Below are 6,964 nucleotides of genomic sequence, written 5' to 3' on the forward strand. Positions count from 1 at the left end.
CCCAGAGACTGAGCGATGGGGTCAGGAGGAAGCATATCTTCGGCTACGGAGCTGGAACATTCACACGGGCGACGGGGAGTCGCCGAATGCGATGTTAGTTTTAATGCGACAGCGTTAAAGAGCTCGTGTCGCAGAAAACGCAGAAAAGCCGGTGTCGTCGGCGTCTTAGGCCGTGAGCGAAAAATTACGCATCTCGGTGGGCACCTGAACCGCACCGCAAGGGATTTTAACGCGAGAGCGTTAACGATTGATTGATTGATGAACTGATTGATGTATTGATTTATCGTTGATTTTTCCTTTCCTTACGGCACGATCCGGGCGTCCAGCGAGAATTGTGAGACAGGCGTCATTTCCTTTCCTTAAAATCACGGTCTCGGTGTCCACCGAGATATGTGAGACAGGCGTCCTGTCCAACGGGCCACACGTCGCGCCGAACGGGCGTTGGCGTTCGTTCCGTGTACCCCTCTGCAGCGCTGCAACACGCTGTCGCGTCTCACTCTTAAAGACGTAGCTTAAGCGTCCTCCAATTGCAATTTTTTTTTTACAGCTGCACGCTTCACGACAGGAATTACGGGGAAGTACACGAAAGAAAACGCGCAGCAAAGTAAAATACACAAACTCGTCCCCTCAGCCACTTTATATCAGTGGCAACGTATCGTTCGCCACTTAATTCTTGATCACCAACACAAAGTTCACGTGAGTCACTGCATGCCACACAAATACTTTTTATTCGATCATGCCACGTACTTTAAATGACTAGAACCACCTTCCCGTAGACAGTATAATTAAATAAGCGATTTTTTTCGCCAGTCACTGTCCGCATTTTTGTTTTGTGATTTGATTTAGTTTTCTTCACAAGTAGCCCGTTTCATTATTATTTTTTTGCCATGATACGTTTTGCTCATGTTTGCGTGGTGTCCTATCTATTGGTCGAAAATTTGTACTACTTCCATTCAGCTTTGCCAATGTTTGTATTGTATGCTTGTTCACTGCTCGTAAATTTTGTATCGTATTGCATTTGTTGGCTAAAATTCCCGTTGTTTGTTTTTTACGATTTATGTAAACCCAATCCCCTCTACAATGCTTCGGCGACTGGGGGTATAGAAAATAAATAAAAATCCAAAGTTCAGTAAAACAGCAGAGCACGTCAGTGCGGCACTACAACACCGTTCGCCATTGTTAATTTCGGGTGTTTATAAAAAAAATTGGAATTTCTTCTTTCCAGACCACCAGGCCACAATATATAAAACAATATTGAAATAAATTTAAGGGCTCGAGCAGCCACACTTTCTTCGAACTTACGTGAAATCACCCTATCAATTTCTCCAGCGCAACTATCTACCAGGCGCTATCTTTCATATGTTAGGCAAAATCAGCTATGCCCAGAGATGGGCATCCTCACGAGGGCGTCCTCACCCTGACCTCATGAGGATTTCACTCGGTGAGGTGAGGGAGGATGGCCGCATGAGAATTCGTGAGGACGAGGGTGAGGGAGGAAAGACATGGTGAGGTGAGGGTGAGGGAGGGCGAAATACACAGTCTGAGGGCGAAATTGATGGCTCGAACCTACTCCGGGCTAACACTTTTTTCTGTGCAGCCAGTTATGAATTCCCGTTTTAGAGCGACAGTCCTTAGGGTGAAGGTTCCCGGGGAAGACGCAGTTTTTGCAGTCTGGAGGTACACGAGGCGAACAAGAAAGACGGGGAGCCGAACATCTCGAGTACGAAGCTGCGATATAATACACCGCTGACAATTCTATGCCGTAAAAAGCGCCCTTCTAACTAAATAAGCCTATTTTTAAAATTATGTAAAGATTTAGGTGAAACACCCTGTATAGTATGCTATCAAGTAGGCACTGGTAGGGCCGTGTGGGTGGCCGCCGGTCCAACGGGAACCGTGGTGCCGCCTTTATAAGCATGGCTCACTGAATAAAACATTGTTGTTAGTCAGCGCTGTGTATCGTCCTTTCTTGTCCTCTGGCCTTGTGCCGTTGCGCTGTTTCACTGGAAAGCATATTCATTATCAGCCCCGAGTCTGTCAGACCATCAGAGTGTAGACTAAAGCATGTAGTAATTATACCTAGTACGGGTATTGAATTTCCAAGTCCTAATAAGCCTTGTCTCCCGGAAAGAAGTCTGATTTCAGCTTAATGAGGTTTCAAAGAACTGGCTGCAGCGTAAAAATACTTCTACGGAATTCCACTGCCAAATCAAAGCCTGTTGGCGGCGTTGGTGTGGAATTTTTTCATTCACAGTGTGAGTAGTTATGTACAGTCGTATCTTTTTTATTTTCTATTTTTGCTGGAATTGCTGTATAGGAAAGTGGTGCCGCAATGTGGTGGGCAAAGCCATCTGTAGTCTTACAATGGAAATAAAGCAGCAGCCTAACCACCTTGGCCTGAATCATCGCTCGCTCCGCTTTGCAATGTGCTAAAAACGAAATAGGTGTACCGCTATCCAAGTAATAGGAACATCTCTTGATTTTTTTCTTTCCCTGGTGAGACGTGTGACCAGGTATTCACGCGCCTGATTTTATGAACCAAATTTCTTGCAGGCATGGCAGGGAATTGACACTCAACATTTGGGTAGTGCGGAGATGTGCAAGCAAAAAAATCACGGGCCGTTTGCCATAGGATTAACCACGAATTATCGTGCGCTAGCACCGCCCTGCTTTTGCACTGTTTATCTCGACTTTCTATGCTTTTTTTTTACCTGAGCTGGCTTACTTCGGTTGATAAATCATATAATGTAAGTTTGCGTGATATTGCATCAGTTCAGACTTGTACTACGGTAGAATTGGTCAGTTCTCTGGATTCAAACATCCATGGGAGTCCTGATTCCGCTCCTGGGGCAGAGGTGCAGTGGTTAAGCTACGCGCCGCTGCCTTGTGACGGCAGGTGCTGCCATCGGCTGGGCTTATGAAACCCATGTTGTTCCCGAGGAATCTCTTGCGACTAATTATTAACTGAACTGCCACAGTGGGCAGTTTGCTCAGAATCCGGTGGGCAGCTTGTGATGGTGTCACGTCACGTGACTAATTCACTGTCACGTCACGTGACAGTGATTACCGTTACTCAGCCCAAATGCTGCATTTTAGCTACGCGTTTGATTTTCAAGTGGCATGAATAATGTTTTATTTTAAGCGACAGCATAAGAGCCTCACTGCAGCAGAAAGCCGGCATCGCACTGGGGGAAGGCACTAAAGAAATTAAAAAAACACACTTCATAGCTGGGTGAGCGGGATCCGAACCCGCGGCGGCGCTAAAAATCAGTTCCGCTGGCCGCTGCTTTATACTACCCCATTGCCGTGACTTTTTTAATCATCTATTTATTACATTGAAAATATATTCTATTTCCATTAACTAAATTACTTACAAATCTTTTAAAAAATGCCACGAAACACACCGCAAAAACACGATGCTAGCAGCTAGGTAAGGCTGAGCACATCACCAAGAGGGAATGCCACTCAGATTTAAAGTTTAAAGTTGGTCGGTTCACACACTTACCTCAGATGAACGATCAGTTGGAAGAAATCTTAACATCTTGCCTGTATGAACTGCCAAGCTCTTGAGCTGTGCTTGCAATGTCGTCGTCTTTGTCACATACCCGCGTTCACGTGTGATAAACTGCCTGTCTCTCACGCTGTAGGTTGAAGGCGTGGTCTTCATCATCTTCCATGCGTCTTTTGATAGGCTAACAACAACAACAACATCTTCCATGCGTGCGCGTGGAAGCGCCATCAGACGATCATGCAGCAAACCGCACGAAATGGCGGGAGATTAGAAGCAGTGAAGTTCAGAATACCCTGTGCTATCGCAACGTCATCGGGTAATGGTAATTAAGCGGCCTACAAACTTTCCTAGTTCTGAGTCTATTCTGTGCTCAGCCCTTATTGTAATTGTTGTGGTAAAGGCTACTGCATTGTTTTCTGAATATTCTTGGCATACATTAGTTTTTGTACAGACCACAACGCGCTGACTCATTTTAGCAGTGAATATAGATAACAATGAAATGCTATAAGTGCATGGCGTTTGTATGCACGCAGTGCACGCCAGAAGTAAATGTATAGTCATATTTTGGGGCTCAACGCGTAACTGTCTCGGTTTTGTCTCACGTATTAGCTCTAACATACACACACAGTGTAAAGAACTAGCCTCTCATCCAATAGTGACTTGATGGCTTGCATTATATGTTTATTACTTAATAATATCGCCAGATGTTGCCGACTGCAATACTTAACTCGAGTTTTAAAACGACTGTTCATGAGGGTGAGGGAGGATGATGGCGAGGAAGGGCCAGCAAATTTTTCGATGCGAGGATGAGGGCGAAGGGGGGCCGGATAACTTTTCAAAATGAGGGTGAGGGAGGGCCATGGATCCAAAAGAGAGGGTGAGGGAGGACAAGTAAAAATGAGGGCATTTGCCCAACTCGAGCCTATGTCTGATCGTCAAACACTAGCTTAAACACCATATTTAGGGTACCTAAAACCAGGAATTATTTTAAATGTCAATCCGTGTTACGGTGCTACACAGTTTTAAAATCTGAAAAAAAAAAAGGCAAATTTTGGTGCCCTCCCATAGGCAGCATTGCACAACACTCAAACGCGCTGGGAGGCTCGTGTGTCACAACAATCGGCGCACATTTTAGTTAAGCTGGCGCGGCGCGAAGGAAGCGTGCGCGCGCCGCAGCATAGACTTGAAGTCTCCCCTCTTAACGCTTTGAGTGTGTGTAACCTTGCGCGCCTCCACTTGGCTTCATCCTCTCCTCCTCTCTCGGAGGCGGCGCTGAGAACTGCCGAGGGCAACGGCAATTCTCACCGCTGCGATTGCCGAGGGGAAGGCTGTGAATCGCCGTTCCCCTCTGTAATGAATTCTGTATCCTGAGAGTAAAATAAATAAATAAATAAACACCTCCTGCCAAGGAGCATGCCCGGAGGTGGGGGGCGAATGAAAAAAGAGATAGGGTGCTAACTGGGCCCCAGGCCCCCTGCGCTGGTCACAAACATTCGCGTCAGAGTGCTTCTGTGCATGATGATGAACGGCTGCGACTCACGGCTGTCCTTTGTCATCGGCAAGTTTGGCAAACTGATATTTTCCGAGGTGGACTTTCGTACGCGACAGGCCGAGTACAACGGCCTGCATAATTCGTTTTTTGTTGTAATTCGAGCAGCGTGCACAAGTTTCATAAGGGCAATGACTGATTTTTTTCGTCGAGTGGTTCGCGAGTTCACCCATGTGATATAGAGAATAAATAGTAGCTCCTGCTCATGCTTGACAACCTTGCAACGGACCACATGTTGCCTTCTCTGACTGTGGTGACAATGCTCTTCCCGCCACCGAATGAAAAGTGCAAGATTCAGCCACTAGACATGGGCGTCATTCACGAGCTGAAAACATCCTCAGCGCTACATGCCATGCATGCTGAAAGAAATTGACAAAGCAGGTGGCAATGTTCCAGTTCGATATCTTTTTCGCCGTTGTGAAAATGATTAATGATGTGTGGATAAGGGACTGGCGGCAAAGTTAATCGGAAATTGCTTCTGTAACTGCATTGTTAATGGGTCAAGAAACAACCGAAGACACTGCTGAACATCCGCGTGGTTAAACACATGTAGATTTGTACGAAAGTGTTGTTGATGCACAAATGGCCGGACATGATTTTGCTTGGGCTGACTTCGTGAGGTGCGGATCATGGCGCCGGCGCTGAAAAGTGACACACTGACGAAGCAGTTGTATGCGATGAGGACTACCCGAGTGTCAAGAATCTGCCACCGGTTGCCATGAACACTTCAACCGCGATTGGTAAAATAATGTTCTCAAAGCAGCTTGTTGCTTGGCCTCAGTGCGAAAAACACATACAACCGCTCTGCAGAGCTTGAAAAATAAACGCCAGTTTCGTTGGACTTCGAATTTCTGGCTGTAAAATTAAAAGTCCACTTACTACGAACCTCGAATACAACGAACGCAATCTGCGCAACCGTCAGGTTCGTTATAAGTGGGCTCGACTGTATAGCTACCTCAATTGTAGATCAGCTAGCTGATCATGCAGATTCCCAAGCCACCATACGCAGCCTTCTAACAAAATCACCCCAGCTACACTCAGACGGCTCCCACCTAATCTATGTAGAAAATTCACCTGGACACAAGGGCATGCAGGGGTAGAGGGAAAACAGGCAGCACACGCCTTGGCACAAGCATGCGCGAACTGGAACCTCTCGACACTCCAGCAACGGTGTAAATACCCCAGCCAACCTTTTATAGCACCTTTGCATGCAGAGTGCCTCGCCTACTACTACAGAGCCCGCAGATACCAGTATTCTCCTCCACACCCGATTCCCTCCCAAGAGGGCACTGTCGACTGGTGTCTTCTACCAATTTCCACTTTCCCCCATCTTCTCCAACGTCACCTCTTCTATCCTACCACACTCATCCCAGTACCCCTTCTGCAAGCAACAACCCACACTATACCATTCCCCTTGGGCCCGCCAATACAACCACACCTCATACCACAACCTTGACCTTACACCCCAACGGAAGCCTCCTGGGAGAAAGCGCTCAGTAGCACTAGACGCGAGGGCCAGCAATGGCTGATCACCCAATCGTGCTGTGCAGCTGAGTCCACTGGGGCCCTGTACTGAGGGCCATGCCACCGGTAGGCGTGTATACCTATAAGATGTAACATCTAATTTAACCAATGAGGTATTCAAGCAGCTGACCATAATCCACTAAACTGGGCAAATGAGATGCGAAAAAAAAAAATTCTGTGGAAGCCGCTCCATGCATGTACCCCGAAATTAAAACCTGCATCCTGCGCTCTACATACGAGAACTCCGCAGAGCCCTTGTAATTTTTAGGTTATTTGCCCAGGCTACATGAAAATAGCGTTTTTCGGCGATGCGTGTGTCTCGCAAACTTCTGGTGCAGGGTGTACGTCATTGTGCCGCCACAGCTTTTGTGTGGAAACTC

Source organism: Amblyomma americanum, chromosome 1 (assembly GCF_052857255.1).
Source record: "Amblyomma americanum isolate KBUSLIRL-KWMA chromosome 1, ASM5285725v1, whole genome shotgun sequence".
Taxonomy (NCBI): domain Eukaryota; kingdom Metazoa; phylum Arthropoda; class Arachnida; order Ixodida; family Ixodidae; genus Amblyomma; species Amblyomma americanum.